The sequence below is a fragment of the Gossypium hirsutum genome, chromosome D08 (assembly GCF_007990345.1).
Source record: "Gossypium hirsutum isolate 1008001.06 chromosome D08, Gossypium_hirsutum_v2.1, whole genome shotgun sequence".
Taxonomy (NCBI): Eukaryota; Viridiplantae; Streptophyta; class Magnoliopsida; order Malvales; family Malvaceae; genus Gossypium; species Gossypium hirsutum.
The window spans coordinates 58,730,922-58,747,884 of NC_053444.1; the positions used below are offsets into that span (position 1 = coordinate 58,730,922).

General features: G+C 33.9%; 1 long non-coding RNA gene across 1 annotated transcript; it reads left to right on the forward strand.

The window, feature by feature from the left end:
- The first annotated feature begins 14,092 nt into the window (after nt 1–14,092).
- On the forward strand, nt 14,093–15,097 carry LOC121219892 (uncharacterized). Its single transcript, XR_005916934.1, has 2 exons — nt 14,093–14,189; nt 14,867–15,097. It is a non-coding gene; the product is annotated as an uncharacterized lncRNA (long non-coding RNA).
- The last annotated feature ends 1,866 nt before the right edge of the window (nt 15,098–16,963 follow it).

Below are 16,963 nucleotides of genomic sequence, written 5' to 3' on the forward strand. Positions count from 1 at the left end.
TGCTCTTTCCGTTCCTTAGAGTTTGTAAATGCAACATTCATCTTTGAGGGAAACAAGATCCCGATACCGAGAATATCAAAGACCACAAAGATGGGGCTGCAATTGACAGTTGGAAAAGGAGCTTTGCCAGGGAAAGGATTGGGAAGATATCTTCAGGGTTGAGTCGAGGTCCCAGTATTGAAGGGTAAGCACGATCGTTTTGGCTTAGGTTATAAGCCAGATTTTAAGCAAATGAGGATGGAGCGAGAGAAGAAACAAATGAGAAGAAGGGCTCGTTTGACAGGGGATGAAGTTGAATGGGAACCCATGACCTTTCCTCACCTATCCAAGACTTTTGTATCAGGAGGATTTGTCCATTCAGGAATGCTAGGGGTCAGAAGTATTAACACGGAGCTAGGGAGTATTCATGCCGTGTATGAAGAAGCGACGCGAGGAAGAGCTTTGCCAGATATTCGTCCTTACGAGTCGGAAAGGGAGCTAAACAACTGGACTACAGAAGAAATACCTGTAGTTTTTAGATTTCCTCAGAGTAATGTCCAGAACACCCTTATTGCTTTTTAGCCTAGAAGTGATAAGGATTCCTTTGTGAAATAGGCTCATGTCTAGAAAATCGTTATTTTAATAAAGTTCATGTTTGCAGTCATTTTTGGAGCAAATCTTTCTTTCCATAAGAGCAGTTATTTTAAGTTTCTCTCAAACTACACTTGCATTTCATTCATGACCATATTGCACCAAACAAATTCCTGAATCCATATTGTTTTTCATACTTATAACAGGTCCCACGATATCAATGATGCGAATGTCACTCTTACAAATTTAGAGTATCCTTTTGAACGAAACATGTGTTTAGAGGGATCGCATGATTTTGAAGACAACGAAGACTGTGGTTTGTCTCCTGACTTGTTGAAGATGGTAGAAAGGGCCGAGAAGCAAATCCTACCTCACAGGGAATCAATAGAAATTGTGAGCTTAGAGGAAGGTAAAGAGGTGAAGATCGGATCGGATATCTCTGCAAAGACAAGACAAGACCTCATCGAATTACTCCGAGAGTTTAAGGATGTGTTTGCATGGTCATACCAGGATATGCTGGGGTTGAGTACCGACATTGTAGTCCATCGTCTCCCTATAAGAGAAGATTGCAAGCCAGTGCAGCAAAAGCTCAGAAGGATGAGGCCTGATATCGTGTTGAAGATAAAAGAAGAGGTCCAGAAGCAGCTTGATGTCGGATTTCTGCAAGAAGTCAAGTATTCTGAGTGGGTGGCCAACATCGTACCAGTTCCGAAGAAAGATGGGAAGGTGCGAATGTGTGTGGACTACAGGGATTTGAACAAGGCTAGTCCAAAGGACAATTTTCCATTGCCCCACATTGACACATTGGTAGACAATACCGCAGGCTTTTCATTATTTTTCTTCATGGATGGCTTTTCGGGGTACAATCAGATAAAGATGCATCCTGAAGACATGAGAAAGACTACGTTCATTACGTTATGGGGGACGTTTTGTTATAAAGTGATGTCGTTTGGATTAAAGAATGCGGGAGCGACATATCAAAGAGCTATGGTAGCCTTGTTCCATGATATGATGCACAGGGAGATAGAAGTTTATGTTGACGATATGATCGCGAAGTCCAGAACGGAGGAGGAACATGTGCAGGTCTTGAGAAAATTATTCTTAAGATTGAGAAAGTTCCAGCTCAAGCTTAATCCAGCGAAGTGCACTTTTGGGGCCAGGTCAGGAAAATTGCTAGGCTTTGTGGTCAGTGAAAAGGGAATCGAGATCGACCCAGACAAAGTGAAGGCAATACGGGATTTACCTTCACCCCGTACTCAGAAAGAAGTTCGAGGATTCCTCGGAAGACTGAACTACATTGCTAGGTTCATTTCACAACTGACTGAGAAATGTGACCCTATATTTCGTCTTCTGAAGAAACATAAACCTGGTACTTGGGATGAAGAATGCGAAGAAGCTTTTAACAAGGTGAAGCAGTATTTGTCTAACACTCCAGTGCTGTCACCACCTAGCCCGGATAGGCAGCTGATATTGTATCTGACAGTATTTGATAATTCCATGGGGTGTGTGCTAGGCCAACATGATGAAACGGGGAGAAACGAAAGGGCGATATATTATCTCAGCAAGAAATTCACTGACTGTGAAATGAGATATTCGCCTATTGAGAAGTTATGTTGTGCCTTGATTTGGACAACCCAAAGATTAAGGCAGTACATGTTATACCATATGACTTGGCTAATCTCAAAGTTAGACCCGTTAAAGTATATGATGGAGTCAACTGCTTTGAATGGGAGAATGGCCCGATGGCAGATCTTACTGTCTGAATTTGATATTGTTTATATGAGCTAGAAGGCTGTGAAAGGGAGTGCAATTGCTGACTTTCTAGCTAGTAGAGCTCTGGAGGACTACGAGCCGTTGAGTTTTGATTTCCCAAATGAAGACTTGATGTGTATAGCGGCTACTGAGGAAAATCCCCAAAAAGGTCACGATTGGAGGTTAAACTTTGATGGAGCCTCGAATGCTGTGGGTAATGGAATTGGGGCAGTCCTAGTGTCCCCGAATGGTGATCATTATCCTTTTACTTGCAAATTGGATTTTGATTGTACAAACAACATGGCAGAATACGAAGCATGCATCATGGGTATTCGTGCAGCTATAGAGCGGAAAATCAAAGTGCTAGAGGTCTATGGAGATTCAGCATTGGTGATGTATCAGCTCAGGGGTGAATGGGAAACGTGAGATCCCAAATTAATCAGTTATCGAAAGTTGGTCCTCGAATTGATTAGGGAGTTTGAGGACATCACTTTTTGCTATCTCCCACGAGATGAGAACTAGATGGCTGATGCACTAGCTACTTTAGCCTCCATGATCAAGGTGAACAGACATGAGGATATGAAGCCTATCCAAATGAGTATCTATGAAGACCCGACTCATTGTTACAATATTGAAGAAGGAAAAATCGATGATAGTCCCTGGTATCAAGATATACTACGATATGTAAAAAATCGTGAGTATCCTGGCCAGGCAACGGAGAATGAAAAGAGAACTCTGAGAAGACTAGCCATTGATTACGTCTTAGATGGGGAGATCTTATACAAGAGGGGAAAGGATCAAGTTCTGCTAAGATGTGTGGACGTTGGGGAAGCAAAGAAAATCTTGGAGGAAGTCCATGAGGGCATCTGTGGAACACATGCTAGTGGTTTCACAATGGCCAGACAGATTATGAGATTCGGGTACTACTGGTCTACCATAGAAGGGGATTGCATCAATTATTTCAAGAAGTGCCATAAATGTCAAATCTATGGTGATAAAATGCATGCACCTCCTTCACCTCTTCATGTCATGACTTCTCCATGGCCTTTCTCCATGTGAGGTATGGATGTTATCGGGCCAATATCGCCGAAGGCTTCAAATGGGCATCGTTTCATATTCGTGGTTATTGACCACTTCACCAAATGGGTAGAAACTGCTTCGTATGCTAATGTTACAAAGTCATTAGTCAGTAAGTTCTTGAAGAGAGAGATCATATGTCGGTATGGAATGCCTGAAAGAATCATATCCGACAATGCATTGAATTTGAACAACAGCTCAATAGCAAAGGTCTGCAGTCAATTCAAGATTAGACATCACAATTCGTCGTCGTATCGCCCGAAAATGAATGGTGCAGTAGAAGCGGCCAATAAAAATATAAAGAAGATTATAGGGAAGATGACTGAGACTTATAGGGACTGGCACGAGAAATTACCGTTTACCTTCCTTGCTTATCGAACGTCAACCAGGACCTCCACCGGGGCAACGCCTTTCTCCTTAGTTTATGGCATGGAGGCAGTCTTGCCCATCGAAGTTGAAATCCCTTCTCTCCGGGTTTTGTCTGAGCTACAATTGGATGAAGCAGAATGGGTTCAATCTCGATACGATCAGTTGAACTTGATAGAGGGGAATAGGCTAAAGGCTATTCAGCACGGTCAGATGTACCAGAAAAGAATGATGCGAGCCTACAACAAGAAAGTCCGACCTAGAGAATTTCACGAGGAGGACCTGGTGTTGAGAAAAATTCTTCCTCTACAAAAGGATTTTAGGGGGAAATGGATGCAGAATTGGGAGGGTCCTTATGTTGTAAAAAAGGCCTTTTCTGGAGGAGCCCTGATCTTGGCTGAAATAGATGGGAAAAACTTGCCTAATCCGGTAAATTCAGATTCGGTGAAGAGGTACTTTACTTGAAGAAGGAAGGGAACCAAGGTGAAAACCCGCAAAGGGCACTTTGATTCCAAAAAAAAAATGGAGAGGCTAGGGTGAAAACTCGCAAAGGATGCCTTAAGACCAAAGGGGATTTGAGTTGAAATCCCGAAAAGGGCGGCTAAAATTTTGATTGTCGCGTGGTAGTCTTGTTGTACCTAAATCGGCAGAGAAGAATAGACGACATCTTGGGGCATCAACAAAATACTGTGAATTTCCTAAACACGTGTTGAATTCAGAAGGGTCTTCGAAAAGCTGTATAGAGAAATTCAAGCAGAGATATCTGGGGCACATGTTCATAATATTTGCACTGAATTCATTGTTTTAGAATATTTCATTCTTTTCTTTCAATATAAATGTCCCCAGATAATTCCTCTATCATTGACAATCCATCGTGAGCTATGCTCCCAAATTAATTTTGTTTTATTCATCGTTATGATCTTCTCGCAAGCATGTTACATTAGAATGACGATTAATGGACTAGTAAAACTTTCACAAGGGAAGTTTTTCATATTACTCTAGAAATCTTTAAACAGCTCAGGAACTTGAAACAGGACTATTGTTTAGACCTTCACCGGGTTAAAAGGTCGGGGATATCTAGGAAAACAAGAGTCAAGATTAAAATTTTCAAGTTTTGACGAAGCATTGTTGCCACAAAGGAAGCCTTAATGAACAATAATGACTTTAAACATTTAATATTCATTTTACATTACATAACATTCAAGTGTCATTCATACACGCCTAGTTAGGAACATTTGATTCATTTGATCATGACATCCTAATCATTAGGCGTAATTAGGCTCACAAAGTGAGTCATACAGGTCATGTTCCACAGAGAGCAGATCGGTGAAATCATAAAGCCTTGTCTCCCTGAATAACAATGGAGCGGGTTGAAAAGTAAAAAGATTGAAGCCACAACGGCGGATCTTACTTCCTTAGCAGTGCAGCGGAACAGATTGAAGCTACGACAGCAGATCTGGTTTCCCTGATATTGCAATTAAAAAGATTGAAGCCACAACGGTGGATCTTACTTCCCTGACGGTGCGATGGAACAGATTGAAGCTACGACGGTGGATCTGGTTTCCCCAACATTGCAGTTGAACAAATTGAAGATTACAGATCTTACCTCCCTAAGCAGTAGTGGAGCAGATCAAAGATGGCAGATTTTACCTCCCTGAGGTTGCAGTGGAGTATATTGAAGCCAGTAATTCTATCTCCCCGGTCGGCAGTAGAATCGATCGAAGAAAGCAGATCTTGTCTTCATGTATTGGCGTGAAGTAGATCGAAGAAAGCAGATCTTGTCTTCCCATACTGGTGGTGAAGTAGATCGAAGATACAAGCCTTATCTCCGTGAAGTTGTAGTGGAGCAGACTGAAGTAACCAATCCAATCTCCTTGAAGTTGCAATGGAGTGGATTAAGACCACAGATCTCATCTATCTGAAGTTGCAGTAGAGCAGATCGCATCAGACTTATCTTTAAGTCGTAGCAGAGCAAATTGAAGCTACAAGTCTTATCTCCCTGAAGTTGCAGTAGAGCAGATTAAAGATAGCAAATTTTGTTCTTTTTGAGAAGATACAAAGTACGAATCTTATCTCCCTGACTTTGCAGTGGGGTTGATTGAAACGCTAGTTCCTGTACCTCTGAAGATGCAGTAGGAAAGAATGAAGCTACTTGAAGAAGAAAAGACCCGAAGAAGTCGAGGCTCAGCAAGGCCGGGCACGATTGGGCTTTTGGTCTTTGCTCTATTCCCGTTACACGACAATGAGCAAAGAGGGGCAGCTGTACAAGCCCAAATTGCCCGGGCCCAAACAAAAAAAAACAAAGCAGGCAATTTCAGTTTTTTTTAGCAGGCCTAAACTCGTCTAAGGCCCAACAAATAAATGGCCCAATAACAAAACTAACCTAAGCCCAACACAGACATCAGTCCAAAACACAAAAAAAACTAAAGAGGAAAACCCTAGCCGCATCTGCCTTAGCGTCGCAATAGCCTCCAGCAGCCTCTCCAAGCGCCGACCGATTCGGGGCCAACCCCTCTCCACGTGCGCCAAACTCTCCACGATTTCCTGCAAAATGAATTCAAGAAGTCCAATAGAGAGGAAATAGCAGATAGATTCGATTTAGTTTTTTATTTTGGGCTATAAAAAGCCATTGATATTGTGTAAAAGAGGAAAAAAAGACAATAGCAGAGAGAATATACAGATAAAGCTTGTGTTTTTTCGGAGGTGATTTGTTTTTTTTTATTTTCGCTGTGTCCATTATCAATTTTTATATATATATATTTATTATTTCATAAAATAATAAGAAGGGAAAAAGGAAGAGACCACTTACCTGCTTCACCGAGCCTCCCTCCGTCACGGCCGGAGGTTGAGATGACGATCGGTTTGCGGCGCGCGGCGAAGAATGGTGCGAGGACGCTAGGGATTAAACCCTAGCAAAGCACCTAAGAGATTTTTTTATTTTTTTATTTTTTTTCTTTCACTCGGTTTCAAATGATTTTGAAAGGGAAAATTTTGTTTTAAATAACGTTCAAAACGGCGCCGTTTCAGCCCTGCGACCCGCGTGGTGACCCGACCCAGGGGAGGATCCGCGTGTTTTTCCTTTCAATGGTCAATTTGCGCAATCAGTCCCTTGGTTTTTGCAGCGCATTTAAATTACATTTTCTGTTTCTTTTAAATTTTGCCATGCATTTTATGCGGTTGCATATTGGTCCACGATTGCTGCGCACCGTTTTAGGAGGCGGGTTATTTCCATTCTAACCCCCCGAATATAAGGCCTGCTTCATAATTTGGTCCTCCATTCCATTTTAATTGCATTCCTTTGTATTTTCCTCTCTTTTGACTTTCATTTTTTTTAGATCGTTATTGTTGTATTTATTATATTTATCTATATATGCATATGCATCTTATATACATATATTACATATTTTGCTATTATTTATCTTCATAGTTTTATGTATATATATGCATGTACACTGTCTAAAATTGTTGTAAATATTTTTTTTTTGTTTTTAATGTATACATGCATTCTTGTAATATATATATTTAAACTTTTATAAAGCCATGCATGAATTTGGTACATATGGACACATTTTTTAAAAATATATGTATCCTTTATATTTTGTTGTGAATAAGTATGCACGTTTAGTCCATTTTTTTTATATATATAATACTTTTCATATTTTTTTAAATACATAATATACATATACGTTTCGTAGCATATACACTTTCCACATTTTATAATTTGAGATACTCATATTTTTTAAATATATTATGTACACGTTTTAAAAAATCATTGTAAATATTTTTTTACACATTCTGTTATTTTATACACGTATTGTACATATATATATGTATTTGAATATATACGTATGCGAATTTTCACCATTTACTTATGTATATATACTTATACATTTTTTTATTTTGTAAATCTATATACATATACTTATACATTTTTATAAATACATACACATGTACATATTTTTATATTTTTATGTTATTTTCACGATTTTCAAATACATACATGCATTTTATTTAAATTTTGATTGATATATATTCCATTCCATCTTTTTACACTTATATTTACATGTTGAATGCATGCGTACACATATTTGCAAATTTATTTGTATATTACGCTTACTTGTATATATATTTGTAAATATTTACTCATATATGTTAGAAATTAGGGTATCTGTTTCATGTTATACCTTAACCCTTTTAGCCTCCATTTTAAAAACATGTATTTTGATTTTCTCAAAGTACTTAAATCATCTTATTTTATAAATTCCAAAATATTTGGCATTCATGATTCTCGTGAAAGATCGTGTCCTAACTTACTGGATCGCGATTATTTTTCGATGAATTTAGAAAGCTAAGTATTTGTTTTGCAATAAATTCGCAAGTTTTAAATAAAAGCTTATTCTCGGGAATTAAAAATGTTGGGTCCTAACTTACTGGTCATGACATTTGCTTCTCGAAATAAGAATTTTCAAAAGCAAAAGGCAATATTCGGGTATTTTGAAGATTTAAAAACATTGTGCCCTAACTTACTGGGTGTGGTGTTTTATTTCTTTGAAATAAGAATGCCTTATTATTTTAATTCATCCATGAAATAAAAAGTTTCATTTTGAAATCTTTTCAAATTTTCAACACCAAGGCATTTAAAAAATCAATTTGGTACCAATTTTGGGCGTTACGAGGGTGCTAATCCTTCCTCGTGCGTAACTGACTCCCGAACCTATTTTCTCAAATTTCGCAGACCAAAGTCATTTTTAAGGTGAGCTAATCACACCTTAATCAAGGATCAGTGGCGACTCCAGTTTTTTGTTTTTTTAAAAGTTGACAACTAAAATTTTTGTTTTCAAAAAACGGTTTCGACAGTGGCTATCATTGTAATTGAGAATGTGGTTGGAGACATATTAATAATTGTTATATGGTGGTTATAATAGTGGTATTTTTAACCACTAGAAAAAGAATAATAAGGAAAAATAGGAAAATGATTGTCAAAATATTGAAAGGTTATTGAAAAATTCATGCTACCAATGTGGTATGAAAATGCATTGGTACGAACTTGTCGTGTGTTTAAGCATCTAGTAAAATTTTATCAAAGTATCATTATAAAAAAAATAAAAAGAAAATAATATTGAGATAAATTTCATTATCCCAAAATGATGAAATTGATGATAAAAGATGTAATTTTTTTTACTATGATGCTAAAGTTGACCATGCATACAAGGATGGTTAATATGTTCTTAGTTTGTTTCAAAATTTTATTGGGATCCAAGCATTGAAATTTAATTATTTGGTTTAAGAATTATTAGAATCAATGACTATTGATATTTGCTTGGGAATGATCTCTTTCTCTTCATTACAAAGGATGCTTATAATCACTACTTCTCATCTATGACAACCTAAGTCAGTCTAATCAACTTATTTTGAAATTTGATTTGATTTCTATTAAGAAGTTTAATTTATATAATTCTCTATCCATAATTCTATGAATTTTTAAATCTCTTCACATATTGAGTTATTTGGATTTTTATGTGGAGATAAATATTTTTATTTTTTATTGGTTAATTTTTAATATAATTGATTGGTTTAATTTTAATTTTGATTAAGGTATATGATTATTGTGGAATAGGAATAAAAGTGCTTGTCATAAACTTTGGGATATTCACTTTGTCTGGATAGTTTCATGATTGAGGGGGAGATTAGAAAATGTTTATGTTTAAACATTTATAGATATAAAGTTACTTTAACCTTACTTTATAATATTTTGCATTTTATTGTGTTATGATATATATAAAAAAATAGATGTATTAACCATAGTGATTTATTAGTAACATGGATTTATTATTTATTATGTTTTATTTATATCTATTCATGTTAAATTTTATATGAATAAATAAAGTTGTTGAAGATCAGAATTTTTTTATCATTCATGTTGAAAAGAATTGCAAAATTTATTATTATTTAAAATAAATTAGACATTCATTAAGGTTATATGAAAAAGTAATATTCAATTACATGCTCTTGAAGAGCTAAGGTTGCACCTCCTTGTGATGCAAAATTTTGTAAAACATAATATTATTTTTCAGATCAAGAAAATATATGTTGAAGGAAATCTTTATGTGTTTTACATTAAAATAATGGATAGAAATGACATGAGATACTCGTGTTTTTGTATTATATATATTCCGCAAAGAAACACATTACATTTATATGAATAACATATGAGATAGTAAAAAGTTCATAGTGTTGGTATGACCGGTTAGACCATCCTGAATTAATGATCATGCAAAACAAATTGATGAAAATTTATATGAATTTATTGAAGAATTAGAAGTTATATTTTAATAATTGTAATCAATACTAGTTATTTTGACAACATATTGAACTAACACCAGCTAAAGTTAGAGGTCAATTGCATTTTTGGATGATAACCAAATAATATATTAGCTCATGCATCACATGTATGCAACCCGAAGTTTCTGATATTATTTATTTAAATAATTTGATTGTGCACAATATCTATAGTAGGCAATTTGTGCTAATAACGCTGGTGCACTATATCTTAAACTTGATTTTTGTAGTTTTAGCTGAGATAATATTAAGTTGTCTATGCCTATATATGTTATACTTAATGGTTAGCAAAACTATGCCTCCATTTAATTGCTTAACCATAAATTTAAGAATAGCTTTAAAATAAGCATGTAACTTTATTTGCATCAAGCCAACATGTAAGAAATATTTGTCTCATGAGAATTAGCTTTCATTTATAAGCCAATAGATTTCATCTAAGAATATTTGGATGTGCAATATTTTTTTTATGTTCCACCATAGTGCATTAAGATGAATCATCAAGTAAGAAGTTGAGAAAAATTAGATTTTTCATTAGAAGTGAAAAAGTTGAAGAGAGATATTTATAATTTTGAAAAGAAAATATTGTCATGTTGTAAATTTTCACAACATTAAGGGGAGACAATGTAACACCCTATACCCGACCTAGTTATCGAACACGAAAATCAGGATGCCACACCACTGTCTCACATCATACACAGAATATCACGTCCCATTATTAAGGGAACGTCTCTTATTTTACATTAACATAAGTTCTTGACCAAACATATTCTAAATACTCATTAATACATGCTAAACATTCATCAAATGGTCTTATAATAATAGTTAAACATGCATAGGGCCCATTTAGCAAAATTCCAAAATTGCTTACATAGGTACCGATACTGGGACAGGGGTATCATATTTTACTTACACGGTATCGATACCGTATGAAAAATTGGTACAAATCAACATTTTTTTCTTGGCTAAAAAAAACAAGAGAACACTGATACCTATAAAAAAGTATCGATAAAATTATCTCAAGTATCGATATTCGTGATAGGGTATCAGTACCAAGTTATGATTCTGCCTTCCTCCACATTTGAAAATCACAGAGGTATTGTTTTTACAACACAAATATCGATATCTCTGCTTTAGAATAGAAAAATACAACATAGATAAGCATACGGGTCATTCCAACTTATATCAATTCATCATGCTACCATATCATCATCAAATAAACAACAAAATAGTCATAATAGTAGTTTCAGAAAATGAAAATAAGTCTGAACAATAATCAACATAACACGAGTCAAATCCATAAGATCCTAAGAATAAATAAGTTATGGTAACATCCAAAACATCATGACAAATACTAGTACTAAGTCTACCACATTGCCTTATTCCCAAAATGTAAACAAATAATAACTCCTACAAAATAACGAAAATGAACTTGCTTGGATCACCCCTAGGAAACCACACCACCCACACCGACACACAGCTAATCTGCAATAATTTAATAATGGAGTGTGTGAGCTTAACAAGCTTAGTGAATAATTAGAAAAACTACCATGCAAATAGCTTATCAAGCATTAGAGAAACATATATGTAGCATAATTATAACAACCTAAACTTAATGGACATATATTACTTCTCATGCATATTTAAAAGTTTATAAACAAAGTCCACACATACTCTTTCATGCATACATCACAATACATACAACAAATAGATAGATCATTAGGTGCTTGAGCTATAAAGTGTAAAAGTGGGTACTATCACCACTCATCGGATACATGAATCTCCAACATACCACATAGACTCATAGAGTCAAACATGTCTCAAAAGTAAAGCATAAAGCTAATACTCTCTAACACACCCAACATGTCCCGTTGAATAGAGCTTAGCTCACATTCCCTTATCTCTCAAACATGTCTCAAGGTCTCAACGTTCAAATCATATAACATATAAATGAGTACTAACAATCCTATGGCATGGCATCTATATCCAACTATCTCAAGAATCACAAGGCCAAAATATCTGTTATTAAACACACAAATTAGCACATTATAATCACTGTTACTTAGCATGAAAGACATGTCTGCATATACACTTTCACAACAGTAATCATGAACACATAACACATGTCATGACATATCATTTCAATTCACATTTTCAAAATAACACAAGCGCATATTGCATAAGTTACACATGGACACGAAAGAACTTACACTCAAAATTTAGAGTAGTGGTTTAGGCTACAACTAAATTCCAAAATAACAAATTGAATTGTATTCACCTACGACTAATTCTCAACCTTTAAACTATGCTAAACTACTCAGTTTATGGTATCGAATTTTTCGACATGTTAACGATAATTTCCACAAAAATTCATTAAATCCCTAAAAATATTTAATGAAATTTTAAAGTAAGCTTAGAAACTTTTTTTATCTCATCAAAACTAATTGAAAAACACTTTAAAACCATATTTTTATCCAAAATCCCAACATCCACCATTAACGATTCAACTTTTGGTTTTTAACCAAAACATGCGATTCGATGGCTAATAGTTCAGTTTTAAAGGCTAAATAACATTAAAAACTAACAGGTAGATGAATGATTACCTTTGATGGAAGAAAAATGAGTTTTGACGCAAATCTAAGGAAACCCACACGTGAGGAATATGATGAAATCAATGGGATTTTGGGGTGTTTTCTTGATATTCTATGAAGATTAATGCTATAAGGATGAAGGGAAATAATGTAATTAAGGTTTGAATAACAAAAAGTGAAAGAGAGGAGCTTGGGGAGCAAGGGACGACACAACATGAAATAAGAAGAAATTATCGTGAAAACTATTGGTGGGGGAAGATACTAGGTTCAATTTTAAAATTTGGTAAAACTACAGCATAAACACACAAGATTTTGACCCTTTTACAAATAAATCCTTTTCCTCAAGTTATTGGTTTCCAAAACACTTTTTCAACAATTGATTTGATTTCCTAAAAACCATAATTGAAAACATTACCGATATACCACATTGCAAAATTCCAAACACCCTATGGCTAAAATTCCTAAAATAACCTTATGTAACAGCCCGATTGTTGACCCTAATCGGAACAGTGGTTTCGGGACCACACATCCGAGTCTGAAAAATATTTAAATATTTTATTCTGTGTTTATTATGTGTGAATTAACATGTGTAAAAGTTTCGTGAATTAATTTTATTGTTTGAGTGTTTAATTTGAGAAAAGGGTTTAATCGCGTAAAATGAAAATTTAGTGGTTAAATATGAAACTGCCTAATTGTTGTTGTCTTTATAAGTTGGAGGCCTTATGTTGTAATTTAGCCAATAGTAATAGGTAGTGGATGGCATCATGATAATATGTGATATATATATTTATAATAAAAGTTAAAATAATAATAATATAATAATATATGTTATAATAAAACAAAACATTTAAAACCCACCATTTTATGTTCATCTTTTTTACCGAAAGTAGAAAGGAAAAAAAAGTTTGAAAGCTTCAAATATTCGGCCATTTTGAAGCTTAATTCAAGGTTAGTTTTTGTTCGGTTTTTGATAATTTTTACGTTTTTGAGATCGTTGCTTTGAATACTTCAAAACCCATGTCTTAATTTTGTGAATTGTTGATGATTTTGAGAAATGCCATTGATGAATTCTTAAGCTTTGTGATAGTTGATGATGAAATATGAAAGATATGTGAAAGATTAACATGTTTTATCTTTAAATTTTTGATGAATTTGAGTAATTAGGTTAAATTGTAAAAAAAAAGTTTGAAGGATTAAAATGTGAAATAAATGAAATTTGTGGGCTTGTATGGACACTAGGAATATTAGGTCCTTAAGGAGTATAGTCAAATTTTGTGTATTTTGTGTTTTGAGCAAAAGGGCTAAATTGTGAAATGTGAAATATTAGGGGTAAAAATGTAATTTGCCCATTTATGTGTTCTTAGACTAAATTGAATGAAAATATGTTTAAATGAGATTTATTTGAATATGTTTAGATCAAGAAACCAAGAAATCAGATTTAGATCGGGGAAATCGAAAGTAGTTGAGTAGCCGATCTATTAGTCGACGACATCCGAGGTAAGTTATTAAGCATATATATATTCGTATCATTTTAAATCAGCTTAGTATCTATGTAATTACGCTGAATTAAATGATATATATATACATGTAGTGATAAAATTATTGAAATAAGATGTACTGAGTTGTTGACTTTTGACACTAAGTGTGCGAGTTTAATTGTAAAGCACTAAGTGTGCGAGTTTGATTATTGAGCACTAAGTGTGCGAACTTATTAAATATTTTCGAATAACTATTAGCATTGAGTATTTTGTCTTATTGAGAAATCATGATTAGAAAATGAGTAAATACTTGGAATTCTTGAGTAATAACCATTATGGTTGTATATAAGGTTAAGCTTTGTAGGTATTAAACCTATGTGGTGATTTTATTTGGAATCATATATATATATAAGATGATTCTTTATATTACATGATGAGGAAATGCATAAAGTATTTGGCCTTGTGTTTAAATTTGAAGAAATGTTTATGGTTGTGTAATTATATTGATTTTAGTTAAATCATAGTAATAAGTGAATAATTATCTTATGATATGGTAAACTAAAGGTAAGATGATTTAGTAGTATGGATTTGTTGAATATTATTTGAGATATCGGGTTAAATAGTAGTGTTTATTTGCTTATAACTTACTAAGCTAAATTAGCTTACAATGTGTTGGATAATTGTTTTGATGTATAGATTTTGGTGAACGCTACGTGTTCGGGGATCGTCAGCTAAGCTCATCACACTATCGATATTTTCTTTTGGAACTTCGCTAAATCGTTTTCAAATATATGGCATGTATAGCATAGTTAAAATATTGATTTTGGAACCAATGTGTATATGTATTGAAAAGTCATGCAAAAAAAAAATGGCTTATCTCTTTTGGTTTGAATTCGGTATTAATGCATATGTTTTAATGGTCTAAAATGTGGTATATGTTCATGTTAATTTTTTTGCTTAAATGCTGCCAATTTGTTTTATATAAGCTGTCCAATTTTTGGTGTAAAAATGTTGCTCAATTTGTTGTGTAATTGCTGTCCAATTTGTTGTGTATAAGCTGTCCAATTTTGGTGCAAAAATGCTGCTCAATTCGTTGTATATTTGCTGCCAATTTGTTGTATATAAGCTGTCCAATTTTTGGTGTAAAAATGCTGCTCAATTTATTGTATATTTGCTGCCAATTTGTTTTATATAAGCTGTCCAATTTTTGGTGTAAAAATGCTGCTCAATTTGTTGTGTAATTGCTGTCCAATTTGTTGTGTATAAGCTGTCCAATTTTGGTGCAAAAATGCTGCTCAATTCGTTGTATATTTGCTGCCAATTTGTTGTATATAAGCTGTCCAATTTTTGGTGTAAAAATGCTGCTCAATTTGTTGTATATTTGCTGCCAATTTGTTGTATATAAGCTGTCCAATTTTTGGTGTAAAAATGCTGCTCAATTTGTTGTATATTTGCTGCCAATTTATTTTATATAAGCTGTCCAATTTTTGGTGTAAAAATGCTGCTCAATTTGTTGTGTAATTGCTATCCAATTTGTTGTGTATAAGCTGTCAAATTTTGGTGCAAAAATGCTGCTCAATATGTTGTATATATGCTGCCTAAATTGTTGTATATATGCTGTCCAAATTTTGGTGTGAAATTGCTGTTTAGTTTGGTATAAAAATGCTGTCCATATTGACATATAAGGGCTGTCCAAGATAGGGTAGATTACCTATGTTGTAATATGTATTATAGTTAGTAAATTGAAATGAAATATTTGTACAAATAAATGTTTGGATATATGCTTGATTTATGATATATAATCATATATGTTTGGAAATGTTTTAAGAATTTGAATGATATTAAATTTTGATTAGGTAAATGATAATGATATGGTTAGTATATAAAATTTGATTAATGATGCAAGTTGATTTTAATTGGTTATGTGATTAAACATATATATATGGAATGAGATTTTCGTGGTTGAGTTGGTATAATTTTAAAAAAAAAAAATTGAGTTGGATTTTTTATTGGTAATGCCTCGTAACTCAAATCCGGCAATGGACACGAGTCGGGGTGTTACACCTTAAAACTCTTAGGCTCTATTTTGGGGTATTACAGACAAATTGGTTAAATAATTATGTCATTTTTTTGTGATCCTCACTAATCTTATGTGTACAAGTTTGAAGGATAAAATTATTTGCTAGACATGTTTAGAGATGACATTTAGAGATTGCATATACTAGATGATACATATATAAGCTAAAATTCTCCAAATAATTATATGTCTCAAAAGGACAATGTGATAAAAACAAGTTTTGAGCATGCTAGAAGCATGGCAAACTAGTCAATTCCATCAAAGAAAAACTTCTTGAAAGAGAGGAGAAAGAAATAAATATGATCACATGCTAAATGAGGTGGGTACTCATGAAGAGACCTAAGACATAACTTTTGATAAAATCCCAGAAGAGGTTCAAGTATCTGAAATTATGAATATAATGAGATATCTCAATCAATTATGTCATAACTAAATATGAAGGAGTTGACAAAAGGAAATTTTTGTCGACAATGATAATATATGTAGAACAATTTAATATTATGGAAAAGTGAGTATGTAACATCCGCATCATAACTCGAGTTAGGTACAGTATTGGATCGGGTCAAGAATTAGCGCAAAATTTTTGAAATATGATAAATAGGAATTTTGTGTATTAAATTAGGAAGTATTTAGATCTAATAAGAAATTAGAGAATATTCCTTACATAGGAAAATTTTAAATAGATACATTGACTTAATTGAAAGAATAGAGAAATT